Source organism: Oryzias latipes, chromosome 6 (genome assembly GCF_053564925.1).
Source record: "Oryzias latipes strain Hd-rR chromosome 6, Olatipes_Hd-rR_3.1".
NCBI classification, from domain to species: Eukaryota; Metazoa; Chordata; class Actinopteri; order Beloniformes; family Adrianichthyidae; genus Oryzias; species Oryzias latipes.
Genome location: NC_136242.1, coordinates 2780299 through 2794535, shown reverse-complemented (window position 1 = coordinate 2794535; position 14237 = coordinate 2780299). Strand labels below are relative to the sequence as shown.

General features: G+C 45.2%; 1 protein-coding gene across 9 annotated transcripts in view; it reads right to left on the bottom strand.

The window, feature by feature from the left end:
• The window catches only part of LOC101156719 (alpha-1,3-mannosyl-glycoprotein 4-beta-N-acetylglucosaminyltransferase C), a 182743-nt gene that overhangs the window by 80854 nt on the left and 87652 nt on the right, over window positions 1-14237 (bottom strand). The window lies entirely within an intron of this gene.

Below are 14237 nucleotides of genomic sequence, written 5' to 3'. Positions count from 1 at the left end.
GGGCGGGACTTTTCCTGACACAGTTATGGCTGCAGCTAAATCGCGGTACCGTGATTCTTATCAAAATGTCTTTAATAGAATTAAATAAACACAAAGAAAAAGTAATTTTAAGATCTTTTATATTCCTAACTCCTCAGTGTTTTATCAGGGCCTGTTTGGATGAACAAAGAGCCGATTTCCTGGAGATGGAAAATGTTTTTAGATCAGTTAATGAGGGCAATTTCTCCACGGCGCACTTGACCATCTCCCACGGCACACTAGTGTGCCGCGGCACACTGGTTGAAAAACACTGATCTAGACCCACTAGACAGTGCTCTGAAGCTTTTTTCTTCAATGATTTGTGATCTTCACTGGTGTCCATGGATTACATGAAATCTTTCCACCTTTATCCACCTTTGTCATGGTAGGGAGAACACGACAATGTAAGATTGGGGTCATCTGGACCCCATAGGATAGCACAAGGGTTAAGAGAATAAAAAAAACACAAAATTACACAGGTGTTTTTAGCATTCACTGTATATGGGAACTGGAGTGAGTGGCCCCTCCCTCCCTGGCATTTCAAATAGGAAGTAAGAAGCCAAAATGTCATAAACCTTTACTGAGAATTAAAAAGCTGTTAATTAGTCACCCTATTTGTCAAAAATAACCATTCTTGTTCTGATAAATCTTTTAATGCATGTCTTTGATGATCCTATTTTTGTTTTTTCCATAATATCTTTTAAGTAGTGCAGGTTATTCAACTTACAAACTGGCCAATCAAAAGCCTAAATGAAAGTAGATTCTTTGTAACCTGCTTTCAAGTAGTATGGGTGTGGGCTTCTGACAAGCTCACTCCTGATTGGTGAGAGTGGTTGCCATAGAAATGATGACTCAGATCGACTTAGACTAATCACTGCTCACTGAGGATGGCGGCAGCCATTTCATGAAAAAATGACGACCGAATTGACGTCATTTGGTTGGGCCTGGAAGGAAGTCCTTTTCTATGGGTGATGTCACACTAAGTCGCTCCAGTTCTCATAAACAGCCAATGATTCTTGGTTCACACTCACAAAGCAAACAGACAATTAGCATCAAATAACGTACTCGTGTCACATGCAAAAGTTAGCCTCCTGCAGGTGAAAACATTTTTCTACCCCTGGAAAAAGAAAGTTTGCTACAAATTTTACTCAAAGACCCGGCTGGGTTCTTTCTTGTTTGCATGTTCTCCTTGTTGGTGTATGGGTTTTCTCCAGGCACTCCAGCTTCCTCCCATCGTCCAAATACAGGATTTTTATTTAATACATTATTTTTTTTGTATAAGCTTTGGACTTTGCGGAGTAAAAGAAGCCATTCCAAGCGATCGGGCCCTTTGCGTTGTCTTATAATTTCTGATAACGCAGAATGTTCCCTTCCATAATAGATAATTGTGACAAATTAAAATTGAGATTAACAGTTACAAAAAAAGAAGCACAACTTTGTCTGTAATTAATCACTAATAAGGTGATAATATGACTTCCCCTAGTTGTCCTTGCACGTCAACATGCTTTCTGTTTGCAAGTTCCTCCGTTTTTTGCTTTGTGAGACTTAAATAACACAAATGACACATGTGACTTTGGATTCTAGAACTACAGTTACACGTTTGTGTAGCAGAGCATAGATTCACACCGTAAAGCATCATACTTCCCCCCATATCAAGCCCTGGACTGCATCTGTTTGTCACTGTAGGGTGTCTCTGTTCACTGTGGCAAAGCTTATGTGTGAGCTTTTAATTGCCAATCACCCAGCACTTCCATTCAAATGGTGATTACAATCCTCCAGTGAGAAGTCCGTGTCCCATCTCCGTTTAGAGGAGAATGCTGTTATCCTATTGGTCCTCAAATGTATCTTCGTGCCTCAGAGACACACTTGGGCAGACTTGTCAGTGCTGCATGTTAGAGTCCCAGAGCCCCTTTTTGCAATGGTGCCTCAGTCTCACGCAACGCTTGGCTAACAGAGGTCAAAGTGCATCAGGATGCACAAGAGAGAGAGTGCAAACAAGAGAAAACAAATGTGGGAGTAAACTGGAGAGTCTGAGAGCGCAAAGGCAAAAGAGTGAATGATGGTGGACATAAATGCAGCTCACACATAATACTAAACAAACAATGCATCCAGTAGCTCCACGTTCGCCTACATACAGCCCATGTTATCACTGCATCACTGAATTCTCCTAAAATGTCTAAAGGAAATACATGAAAGCTTCCTACATGTGTGGTCCTTTACTATTTAACATCTGATACACTTAAAGAAACAGTGTCCTACATTACTTCTTAAAGTTTACTTTAAAAAATGTACATTAAACGTAATAAGTTGCTTCCTAATGTTCTTTTCTTGGTTGATTTCTTTTCATTTGGATCAGATGTAGACGATTTAGGGAACCTTTTTTGAGACATAAATCCTCTGGGATCATGCTGCCAATGGCCTTCAGGGTTTCCTTCAATGATTGTCCTTTTCTAGTGTTTAATGGCTTTGAAATAGCATCACTTGGAGGAATAATGTTACACATGGGGCACAAGAAGGCCCGGCTTCATCACAAATCAAGGCCCGGTTTTAACCAGCCCCACTATGTGGAGCGGGCCGATTAGAAGGGGGGACAGATCTGGGTGTGCTGAGTGTTTGCGGTGTCACATCCCTCCAACCCCCTAACCATGCTATTATCATACCAGTTCATCAATTTATATATTTATATTCAGCTAATATGTTTTATAAGTTTCATGGTCAATGCTCTTCCTGACACTACCCTGTGCTTTTACCGGGCTTGGGACTGGCACAAGGACACTGGTTTCTGCCCTGTTGAGGCTCCATTTATCTTTTACGTCCTTTACAGCAGTTATCTGCCTTCATCCAGTAGAAACGTATTTTAGTGAGGTTTTCTTTGTTGAAGTTTGTTTTACAGCTCTCAGTAAAAAAAAAAAAGTCCCTAATCATTTTATAAGCTTTCTTTTACCTTGTGAGACAGAACGTAGCATCTATTCTGAGAACTTCTCTTCCAGACCAAACTGCTGTAATATTTTCATCGCCTGCCTTCTTCGATGCAGACAGCTGATGGCTCCATCTCCTGCTTTAGCCCTTTAGGTCATCTGGTGAATTACTGTAAATACATTTCTTGTTCTTTATGCTTGCTACATACGTTTTACAGTCAGATACTTAGGGTCAAATAAAAGACCTTTTTTACAGTGTATGGAGCTCTACTTGTGTGTTGTAGCAAAGTTCATCATGAAAGAGCAGCTGTTGTTACTGATAGTTCCTTTTGACACAAATAGAGATCGGAGAAGATCGGAATTTTTATTATTTGAATTTTCATCATCTGACTGGGAAAGACTGGAAAAAGAAGCCAAAAAATTACAAAACTTAGGAACAAACACAATTTAGAAGGACCTATAAGTTTTTTCTAGCTTTCTTATAAAGTAAAATTAATTCTGTGATAAGGCATGGCTATTTTAATAGCAGGGCACAAAGCAATAGAGGGGTTACAAATGATGTCACACAACTTCCTGTCCACCATGCTGGACTGGAAGCCAACTTTGACAACCTCTAACAACACATCAACGCTGTAGGATGAGCTCATTGATTTAAATATAAGGCTCAACAATGGTCAAAACCTATAGGGATTATGGTTGCCACAGCTGGAAAAATTGTAAATTTTGATTGTGGATATTATAAAATTATCTGCAATCATCAGGGAAAAACAACCAAAAAGTTGTCTACAGCAATGGGTGGAATACCTGGAGACTATCATAAGAAGATTCTGGCGAATCTACCAATTTGCTCTGATGATTTTGTCAAAGGTCAGTTAATATTTGTAAACTTTAGCTTATGTTATTAATGGTATTATTGCCAAGTATTGGTTGCTTACATGTTAATCTGATTGGCCTTAGTCATATTAGAATGGGCGATGCATGTGTGTGCATGTGCGGTGTACTGGAGTGCTTAGTGTTGTGAGCACATGTATGCTGAGCAGCAGCACTAATTTTTTGTGTCCCTTTCGGCGTGCAAATCTGCAAAGACCACTCACCCGGGCAGTGACTACTGCAATGCCCGGTTGGGAAATGCCGTAGCGACACACAAACCCATCCTGATGTGAAATGATTATGCACCTCTACTCCCTTGTATGCACGCATCTCCTGCATTTTGCATTTTGGGTTCAGTAACAGAAGATAATTTACTAGGTCAAGATCCGTTATTTCTTGCAAAGCAGCTGGTTGCACCGTAATTTAGCCTTTCTTTAAGCAGTAAGGATCTATCGAAATTTTACTGATAGGTTTCAAGATCTCCGGGCCATAACTGCTGTTGGTTTTTTATCCAATTTCATGTTCATTTGCACTTAGTTCTGCCATTGCCCTTCAGCTTCGCCCTCCAGCATGGCGGTTGGCCGATTACCGATAACATCATTGCAACGTCTCTTTAGGGAGAATGGTCAGATAGTAACTTCCCTGTTGTGATACACAGCGAATGCTGCACCTTGTTGGGTAAAGACAAAGATGGATACACATGCAACGAGCTGCAAAATGATGCAAAACTCCATGCAATAGTCTGACTGAATGACAGACTTTTAGATCGGGCTGATCCTAACCAAATGTGTTCTATCTGAATTTGCTGGTTGTTGACATAACCCGACACATCTAAAGGTAAAAGTATTTTTTAACATCCTTTAAATTTAAAATCTCAGTACTTTAAAGCTTTCCTGATTTGAAATCTAATCCCAAAGTCATGTTGTAATGCAGAAGAAACAGCTGTTGAAATGAATCTTAAATGATGTTTCACCCCAGCGTAACATTCCAGCATATGAGCAAGATCATTATATTTAAGCTGCTTTAGGTCCCTGCTGTTTCAGTGCATCAACTGTGTCCTATGGTTAAGTGCACCATTTAGAACTGTGCATTAACTAGCAAAGGAAAACAGTAACAGTGTTGGCTTCATTGTGTGGTTGACAATCACAGAGAATGAGCCAAAAAAAGTTTACATGTTTTTCTCTCCTGTTAGTCCAACAATCTTTTTTTTTATTGCTTGTTGTGTTTTAGGGCTTTCTTTTCAGCAGATTCTCACAAAAAATGTATTTAAAGAAGTCACATTGTCATCAAATCACACAGCTGTTCAAGCTTAAAGCTCCACCCCGATAAAAATGGTATTTTTGGTGTTTTTATCATGTTCTTTTGGCATTTTTTTCTGATCATGCAGGACATGTATAAAGAAAATTAAGCTGAAAATTGCATTTTAGAGTATTTATTCAAATCCTCGTGAATCAAGAACAGATGAAAAATACGCTGCAGGTCCACAAGCTCCAAGCTCCAGTCTATTCTGATGCAAACGATGAGATCCTGGCATCTGGCTCCAAACTGTTCTTCAAACTGGATGGCTCCAATATTGCACGTCATATTTTTTTGCATTGCACATTGGGGGTTGTGAGGGCCTGTAAGCTAGTGGGATAGCATGTAAATCTCTGTAATGGGGGGGCGCACCCACAACTCAGAGGGAAATTCCTAATGAACTCCAGCTGCTTTGCCAAAAGAAAGTCCTAGAAAATGACAGTTTTTTTTATTTTGGCTGAAAATGGCATAATCATAATTAAAAGACCCCTGGGAACGCTTTTACAAAATTTCAAATAATGATTGAAGTGTGACTTTAAATGACTATAGAATAGCCATTTTAGACATTTTTCTAACTCAAATTGGTTTACTTGAGGATCTCAGGGACTACACGTGTGGCCCATGATGTCACATGTGCTGTGACAAAGTAGTTGTATCTACTTGTTACCTGTCTGTCATAGCTCATCGCCTTTAGAAAATTCATGCACAACCACCAAATGTTTAAGACTGGTTTGATTTTGTCATGTTTCTCACCTTCTCTTCCTGGTGCACAAGGAACAAAATGGTGGCCAAGGCCTTTACTTCCTGTTTAATAGTTGGGCACAGGAAGTGGAAAGAATTTGGATTTCTTTGTATACCTTTTGTTGTCATGATTTGAGTTGTTTGTTTGTCTTTATTTGCAGGACTTTAACTGTATGATTTACGAAACATTTCTATCCTTTGTTGTAATATTTCTTTATTGTTTGTTTAAAAGTGGCTTCCTTCCTGGGCGTGGCCAGCCAGTGAACTGGAGCCCATCGAAGAGAAGGAGCTTAGTGTAAAGGGGAGAGCATGTGTGAGCTGTGCAGCCAAGGTGTGAGATCAGCAAATAAAAACCTGGACCTGAACTCAAAAGTCATCTGCCTCCTACGTAAACCTGGCCACTCCACTCTTCGCATTTGGATTTTCTTCAACAGTAAAGCCACGTTCACACCGGCCTCAGCAAGGTGTGTAAATAAGCGGAAATGCACAATTCGGGCTTCCACGTTCAAAACTCTGGCATTCACGTTTTGCTACGCAAGTTCTTGGAAGATTTTCTGGCTCTACGCACAAAATGCGCGACCGTTGAACGCATGTTGAGAGCTAAACCAGGAAAAACCAGTTAGACTGGTTTAGCTGAAGAAAATTCTTTTCCTCTCACGAGGCTCCAGTCTGTTATTGTTTTTTTCTGAAAGTTGTGAGAGCGAAGAGTTTGGCCTCACACATCAGAGCCATCCATCTGTCAGAACAGCTGCCGGTTTACAGTTGTGCTTGGCGACTGTCATCTGAGTGTGTGTGTGTTAAAAGCAAAGACACTTCTGTTGTGCATCTGTTAGGGTTCATTGTTTTCCCTTCTCAGTTAAATTGGAAGAAAAACACTATTCGGCACTTCTGCACTGTCCCTTTGTGAATATGGGCAAAGTATAAATAAAATCAAGAGAAAAAAATAAATCAATAAATACATAATCGTATTTACTTATAAACCCTTTACTTGCTAATGCCTTAGTCATATGCACCTGTACGGGTGTTGTGGCTTTTCTGGGCCCATGAAGGGTCGTAGAGAGGAGTGGCTGAACCTTCAGGGTACCGCAGATGTGTCTTCCACTTCACTTGAGGATCATGCGACCACCCAATAGCAGTGGTCTCCAACCACCACACCGGTACCGGTCCGTGGATCAATTGGCCCCGGGCCGCAGAAGAAATAATTAGTTATGGCTTGTTCTTTTTTTATTTTCTTTTAAGTTTTAACAATCTTTTATTTGAAACGATCTTTTGTTTTGAAAAATAACCAGATTCTGGGCGGAGGCGGAGATGGAAGTCTGGACATCTTTTTTGAGACAGCTGCCCTCGTGACCCGCTCCAGGATGAGTTGTCAGGTGTCGAGGCCGTCCCCGCACACCTGCCGCTGGTTCCCGCACCTGTTCTACATCTGATTAGTCGGCCTTTATAAGTCCTTCTCTTCCTCCGGCCATCGTCGGTTCGTCTGTTCTCCTCTATGGAAGAGACCACTGATCCCCGCTGGTTGAAGCAAGAGCTAAGCAAAGCCAAGTTGAGCAGCTCAAGACTAAGCCACGCCACGCCACGCCACGCCACGCCAAGCAGCTCAAGACCCAACCAAGCTGAGCCAAGCAGCCCCGAACCAAGCAAGGTCCAGCCAAGCTAAGCTGCACAACACCAAGTCAAACCAAGCCAAGCCGAACCAAAGCAAACCAAACCAAGCAGCTCAAACACGAGCCAAGCCCACCACTTTTCAGCCTCGTCTTCTGGATCTTCTGCCAGTTAACTCTCTCAAAGACTCACTCCTCTTCTCAATAAATCTGTTTCCTGTCTGCATTTGGGTCCAGCTTATTCAAAACCTGACAGAACGAACCGACCATCATGGACCCAGCAGGCACGGACCCTGTGAATCAGACTCTGTCATCCCACGCCACCACCATGGATCGACATGAGCATATGCTCCACAGCCTTTCAGAAAATCAACAGGCCATCACACAACAGTTAACCCAGCTCCAGACTCTGCTCCAGACTATTGCTGATTCATCACGCTCACCTGCCTCCGCTGCTCCGCCGCCTCCGGCTCCTCCAAGTCTTTCATCCCAGGTCCAGGAAGCCAGAATTCCTAATCCGGATCCTTTTTCTGGAACCTCCGACCATTGCAGAGGTTTCCTCCTCCAGTGCACCATGGTGTTTTCACAGCAATCCAGCATGTACTCATCTGATGAAGCCAAGATCGCCTACGTGACCGGGCTGTTACGTGGCCGTGCTCTGGAGTGGGCCGAAGCATTTTTAGCGAACCAGAGCTCAGCTGTGTTATCTTTCCAGGACTTCATGAGCCAGTTTAAACTAATATTCGAGACACCAGAGAAACATCACGATGTGTCCCGGAAGCTGCTGGCTTTACGTCAAGACAAACGGTCCGTGGCTGATTACTCTGTGGACTTCCGCATTTTGGCCACGGAAGCGGGATGGGACTGTAGAGCACTTCAGGAAGTATTTTTCAACGGGTTGAATGACGCCATAAAAGATGAACTGTTGCATTATGACAAACCTGTCTCCCTGGAAGCTCTCATTTCTCTTTCTATCAGAATCGACAACCGCCTTCGAGAGCGCCGCCCTACCCGGAACTACAAGTCCCAGCCGTCCTTTCCGAGAACTACGTCACGCCAGGAAACGCCCTCCTCGAGTTTTTCGACGTATCAGCCCGCGGTTTCATCTGCATCCACTGAAGAGCCAATGCAGTTGGGGAGGACACGTTTAACGCCAAAGGAAAGGCAGGAACGATGGACACGAGGTGAATGTTTCTATTGTGGCAGCAATGCTCATCAGGTGGCTGTCTGTCCTGTGAAACCAAAAGACAGAGCCCTTCAGTGAATATGGGGACACTGAAGGGCGCAGGGTTTCTAAATCACACCCCACCCAAGACTGAATTTATGGTCTCCCTGTCGTCTGGTTCATGGTCTCGTTCGGTGTCTGCTCTCATTGACTCGGGGGCTGAGGGGAATTTTCTCAATGAGGGCCTGGCCCTCGAGGGGGGATTAAAACTCATCCCTTTGGACCCTCCTTTGAGGGTTAGTGCTGCTAATGGGCAACCCCTTGCAGTCATCCAACACCAAACGGCTCCTGTTCTCCTATTTGTTTCTGGCAACCATGTCGAAACCCTGCAGTTTTATGTCTTTCAGGCTACTTCCAGTCAAATAATATTGGGACGCCCTTGGCTTTGTCTCCACAACCCACACATTGATTGGCAGTCTAACAACATCATGAGTTGGAGCCCCTATTGTCACGCCACTTGCCTTCGCTCTGCTTACCCTGATCAGCCCAGGTCTTCGCCCTCTCTTGACTCCCCAGATCTGTCTGGCGTCCCCTCCATCTACCATGACCTTTCAGCGGTCTTTAGTAAACAGAAGGCTTCAGCTCTTCCTCCCCATAGACCGTATGATTGCCCTATTGAGCTTATCCCAGGTGCCACTTTGCCGAAATCCCACCTCTATAGCCTCTCGAAACCGGAGCTCCAGGCCATGGAGTTGTACATCAAAGAATCCCTGGCAGCTGGCATAATCCGACCATCTTCCTCTCCACTGGCTGCAGGTTTTTTCTTTGTTGAAAAGAAGGACAAGACTCTCCGCCCTTGTATTGATTACCGGCAACTCAATAAAATCACTGTCAAAAATAAATACCCTCTACCTTTATTAAACTCTGCATTTGAATACCTCCAGGGTGCTGCGGTATTCAGTAAGTTGGACCTCCGGAATGCTTATCATCTGGTGCGGGTACGGGAAGGGGACGAGTGGAAGACGGCATTTAACACCCCCTTGGGTCATTTTGAGTACCTGGTCATGCCCTTTGGCTTGACTAATGCTCCAGCGGTGTTCCAGGCTCTCGTTAATGACATCTTAAGAGACTTCCTGAACCGATTTGTATTCGTCTACTTGGACGACATTCTCATTTATTCCCCTTCTCTTGAGTCACACTGTCAGCATGTACGCCTAGTCCTTCACAGACTTCTCGAAAACAAACTTTTCGTAAAAGCAGAGAAATGTGAGTTTCACGTCCCCAGAGTGTCCTTCCTGGGCTTCATCATCGAGAAGGGGAGTATGAATATGGACCCAACCAAAGTCGCTGCAATAAGAGACTGGCCCCGACCGACTTCCCGCAAAGATCTGCAACGCTTTCTTGGTTTTGCCAACTTTTACCGGCGCTTCGTGCGCAACTATAGCGGCATCGCTAATCCTCTGACCAGTTTGACATCAAGTAAGACCTCATTCCGGTGGAACCAGGAGGCAGAGGATGCCTTTAACCATCTCAAGGACTTGTTTACCACTGCTCCTGTTTTAGCTCACGCTGATCCCACCCGGCAGTTTGTGGTCGAGGTCGACGCTTCCGATACTGGGGTGGGAGCTGTTCTCTCTCAACGGACCGATGATGGAAAACTCCACCCTTGTGCCTTTTTCTCCCGTAAGCTTTCAGCCTCTGAACGGAATTATGATGTGGGAAATCGGGAGCTGTTGGCCATTAAATTGGCCTTGGAGGAGTGGCGGCACTGGTTGGAGGGGGCTGAACATCCATTTCTGGTGTGGACAGACCACAAAAACTTAGAATATCTCAGTGCTGCTAAGAGACTCAATCCACGTCAGGCTCGTTGGGCCTTGTTTTTCAGTCGATTTAACTTTACCGTTTCTTTCCGTCCTGGATCACGTAATCAGAAGCCTGACGCCCTCTCTCGTTTACATACCTCCAACGACCCTGACTTCCCGGCAGATTCCATTCTTCCTTCCTCATGTGTGGTGGCCAGTCTCACTTGGGAAATCGAAGCGGCCATTCGAGATGCTCTGGTCTCTGACCCCGACCCGGGAGGCGGACCGCCCAACCGCCAATACATCCCTGCAGCAGTTCGGCCCCAGGTGTTGACTTGGATTCATGCGTCTCGTTTCTCTTGTCACCCAGGCTTTCACCGCACCCTCTCCCAGATTCAACGCCGTTTCTGGTGGCCCACCATGGCTGCGGACACTAGGGCTTTTGTGGCCGCCTGTACAGTTTGTGCCACCAACAAGTCCACGCATCGAGCACCCGCTGGTCTTCTCCAGCCCCTACCTATTCCCTCTCGGCCTTGGTCTCACATCGCTGTCGACTTTGTAACTGGTCTCCCCGCTTCTAAAGGAAACACGGTCATACTCACCATCGTCGACCGCTTTTCCAAAGCAGCACACTTTGTTGCCATGTCTAAACTCCCCACCGCTGCTGAGACGGCCAGTGCTCTCTCTCACCATGTGTTCCGTCTCCACGGCATCCCATCTGACATCGTCTCTGACCGAGGGCCCCAATTCACCTCCCAGGTGTGGAGATGTTTCTGTCAAGCTTTAGGGGCTACAGCTAGTTTATCTTCTGGCTTCCATCCACAAACCAATGGTCAGACAGAACGCACTAACCAGGACTTGGAGTCCGCTCTTCGTTGTGTTTGCTCTCAGAATCCCACGACTTGGTCTGATTTTCTCGTCTGGGTGGAGTATTCACATAATTCTCTGGTTTCTTCCGCCACAGGCCGTTCTCCATTTGAGGCCTCCTTGGGATATCAGCCTCCCCTCTTCCCATCTGAGGAGCAGGATTTGGCGGTTCCATCTGTTGCAGCCCATATCCGCCGGTGTCGTAAGGTCTGGACTGCTACCAGACGGTCTTTACTCCGTGCTTCTCAACGCACTAAGACTGCTGCAGACCGTTCTCGTACCACAGCCCCAGCCTATTCCGTTGGCCAAAAGGTTTGGCTTTCTACTAAGGATTTGCCCCTGCTCACTGAATCAAGGAAGCTGTCGCCCCGTTACGTTGGCCCTTTTGTGATTGACTCGGTTATTAATCCTGCTTCCGTCAAGCTTCGTCTTCCCCGTTCCATGAGAGTCCACCCTGTCTTCCACGTCTCCCGTCTTAAGCCTGTGGCGTCCAGTCCGCTGTGCCCTCCGGCCGAGCCCCCTCCGCCCGCCCGGCTTGTGGATGACCATCCTGCCTTTTCTGTCCGTCGCCTCCTGGATGTTCGCCGCCGGGGCCGTGGTTTCCAGTATTTGGTTGACTGGGAGGGCTATGGCCCTGAGGAGCGGTGTTGGGTGCCCCGTTCGTTCATTTTGGATGATGCCTTGGTGCGGGACTTTCGCCGTCTGCACCCTGACCGATTTCGGACGCCGGGTGGCGTCCCTTGTGGAGGGGGTACTGTCAGGTGTCGAGGCCGTCCCCGCACACCTGCCGCTGGTTCCCGCACCTGTTCTACATCTGATTAGTCGGCCTTTATAAGTCCTTCTCTTCCTCCGGCCATCGTCGGTTCGTCTGTTCTCCTCTATGGAAGAGACCACTGATCCCCGCTGGTTGAAGCAAGAGCTAAGCAAAGCCAAGTTGAGCAGCTCAAGACTAAGCCACGCCACGCCACGCCACGCCACGCCAAGCAGCTCAAGACCCAACCAAGCTGAGCCAAGCAGCCCCGAACCAAGCAAGGTCCAGCCAAGCTAAGCTGCACAACACCAAGTCAAACCAAGCCAAGCCGAACCAAAGCAAACCAAACCAAGCAGCTCAAACACGAGCCAAGCCCACCACTTTTCAGCCTCGTCTTCTGGATCTTCTGCCAGTTAACTCTCTCAAAGACTCACTCCTCTTCTCAATAAATCTGTTTCCTGTCTGCATTTGGGTCCAGCTTATTCAAAACCTGACATGAGTGGAATAAGATGGATGGATGGATGGATGGATGGATGGATGGATGGATGGATGGATGGATGGATTCTCTCAGCTACATCACTTGAGCTGTAAAATTGGTCAGGGTAGGAAAAATAACTACATTTGAACGATCTTTTATTCTGACAAACGGTTTTGAAAATCTTCAGGAATCTGTTGATCCCATTTCAGTCACTTGTGTGTGTTGTTTCTTTTTTGATGATCAGAATTTTTTCTTTCTTTGTAACCCTTGTGCTATCCTAGGCCCTGTAACATTGGGAGTTGGGTCATCTAGACCCACTAGACAGTGCTCTGAACCTTTTTTCTTCACTTATTTGTGATCTTCACTGGTGTCCATGGATTACATGAAATCTTTCCACCTTTATCCACCTTTGTCATGGTAGGGAGAACACGTCAATGGAAGGGGGGGGTCATCTAAGATAGCACAAGGTTTAAAAGCGGACAAAAATTAACCATCCCCGGCAACCCACCAAGCCTTTCCGCCGGGCGGCGGTAAAATCCCCAGGGGTTGACCGGTCCGCAGCCACATAAAGGTTTGGGAACACTGACTTAAAGGATGTCATGAAAATGGAAAGGCCCATGCTGTGTGTGATAAATGTGTCATGAATAGGGGTGCAAAGATGAATTGACTTAATCAATGAATCGATTTATATTCCTACAATCCGACTAGATCAATCTTTCTGAGGCAAGTTGTTCATTAAATCGAGGTATAGCATTATATAATTGTCTTAAAATGAAATAAATCTGATGGGATCCCATCGGATCATTCAAAATGAACCATTATTGACTAAGAATAATATTGCCAACCACAAATTATGATATGAACTGAACCATTACAGAAATAAATTGTTAATGGTGAAGTATTTGAAATGATAATGTAAGTTACATGCACTTATGATGTATGGATGATGCTGTCGTACAATTCCCTCATGCTGCACTCTAGTCATTGGTGAGGTGCGAGTGCTGGCTCCTTACCGACTGTATGCAAATACTGTAAACATGGGTGTGCCAGTAGGACACCCATACAAACTAGACTCTGGTAAGACCGTATATCTAGCAGCCAGTTTACACAAACGGAGCACATTTGTTTCTCATAAACAGCCCTTGTGCAGTGCACAGGGTTTAAGCAGATGAAAAAATGAAACATGCCTGTGTGGCACCTACTTCCCCCTTAATTACCCCTGCATGTTGTATAAGTGTTCACTATGACCTGTCACCTGTAGCATGCCCTTAGCCCTTGTGCTATCTTGTGGGGTCCTCCAAGGCACGTTAACATTGGGAGTTGGGTCATCTAGACCCACTAGACAGTGCTCTGAACCTTTTTTCTTCAATGATTTGTGATCTTCACTGGTGTCCATGGATTACATGAAATCTTTCCACCTTTATCCACCTTTGTCATGGTAGGAAGAACACGTCAATGGAAGGGAGGGGTCATCTGGACCGCAATGGTTAGACAAAAATGCGCATAAAAAATGTTTGCTGTACACGCTCACTGAGTGGTTAAAGATCTTAAAATTTTCTGACAGCCTGTATCCACCAATAGTGCTAGAATCCTGGTCTCATCCTCACACCTGCCACATATCTACTAATCAGCCTGCAGCCTGTATAAGGACCCATCGCCCTTCAGCTGCTTCATGCGGTTGAGTACTGACTCCTGAAGCCGAGTCTTAAGTCAAGCTCCATGCTAAG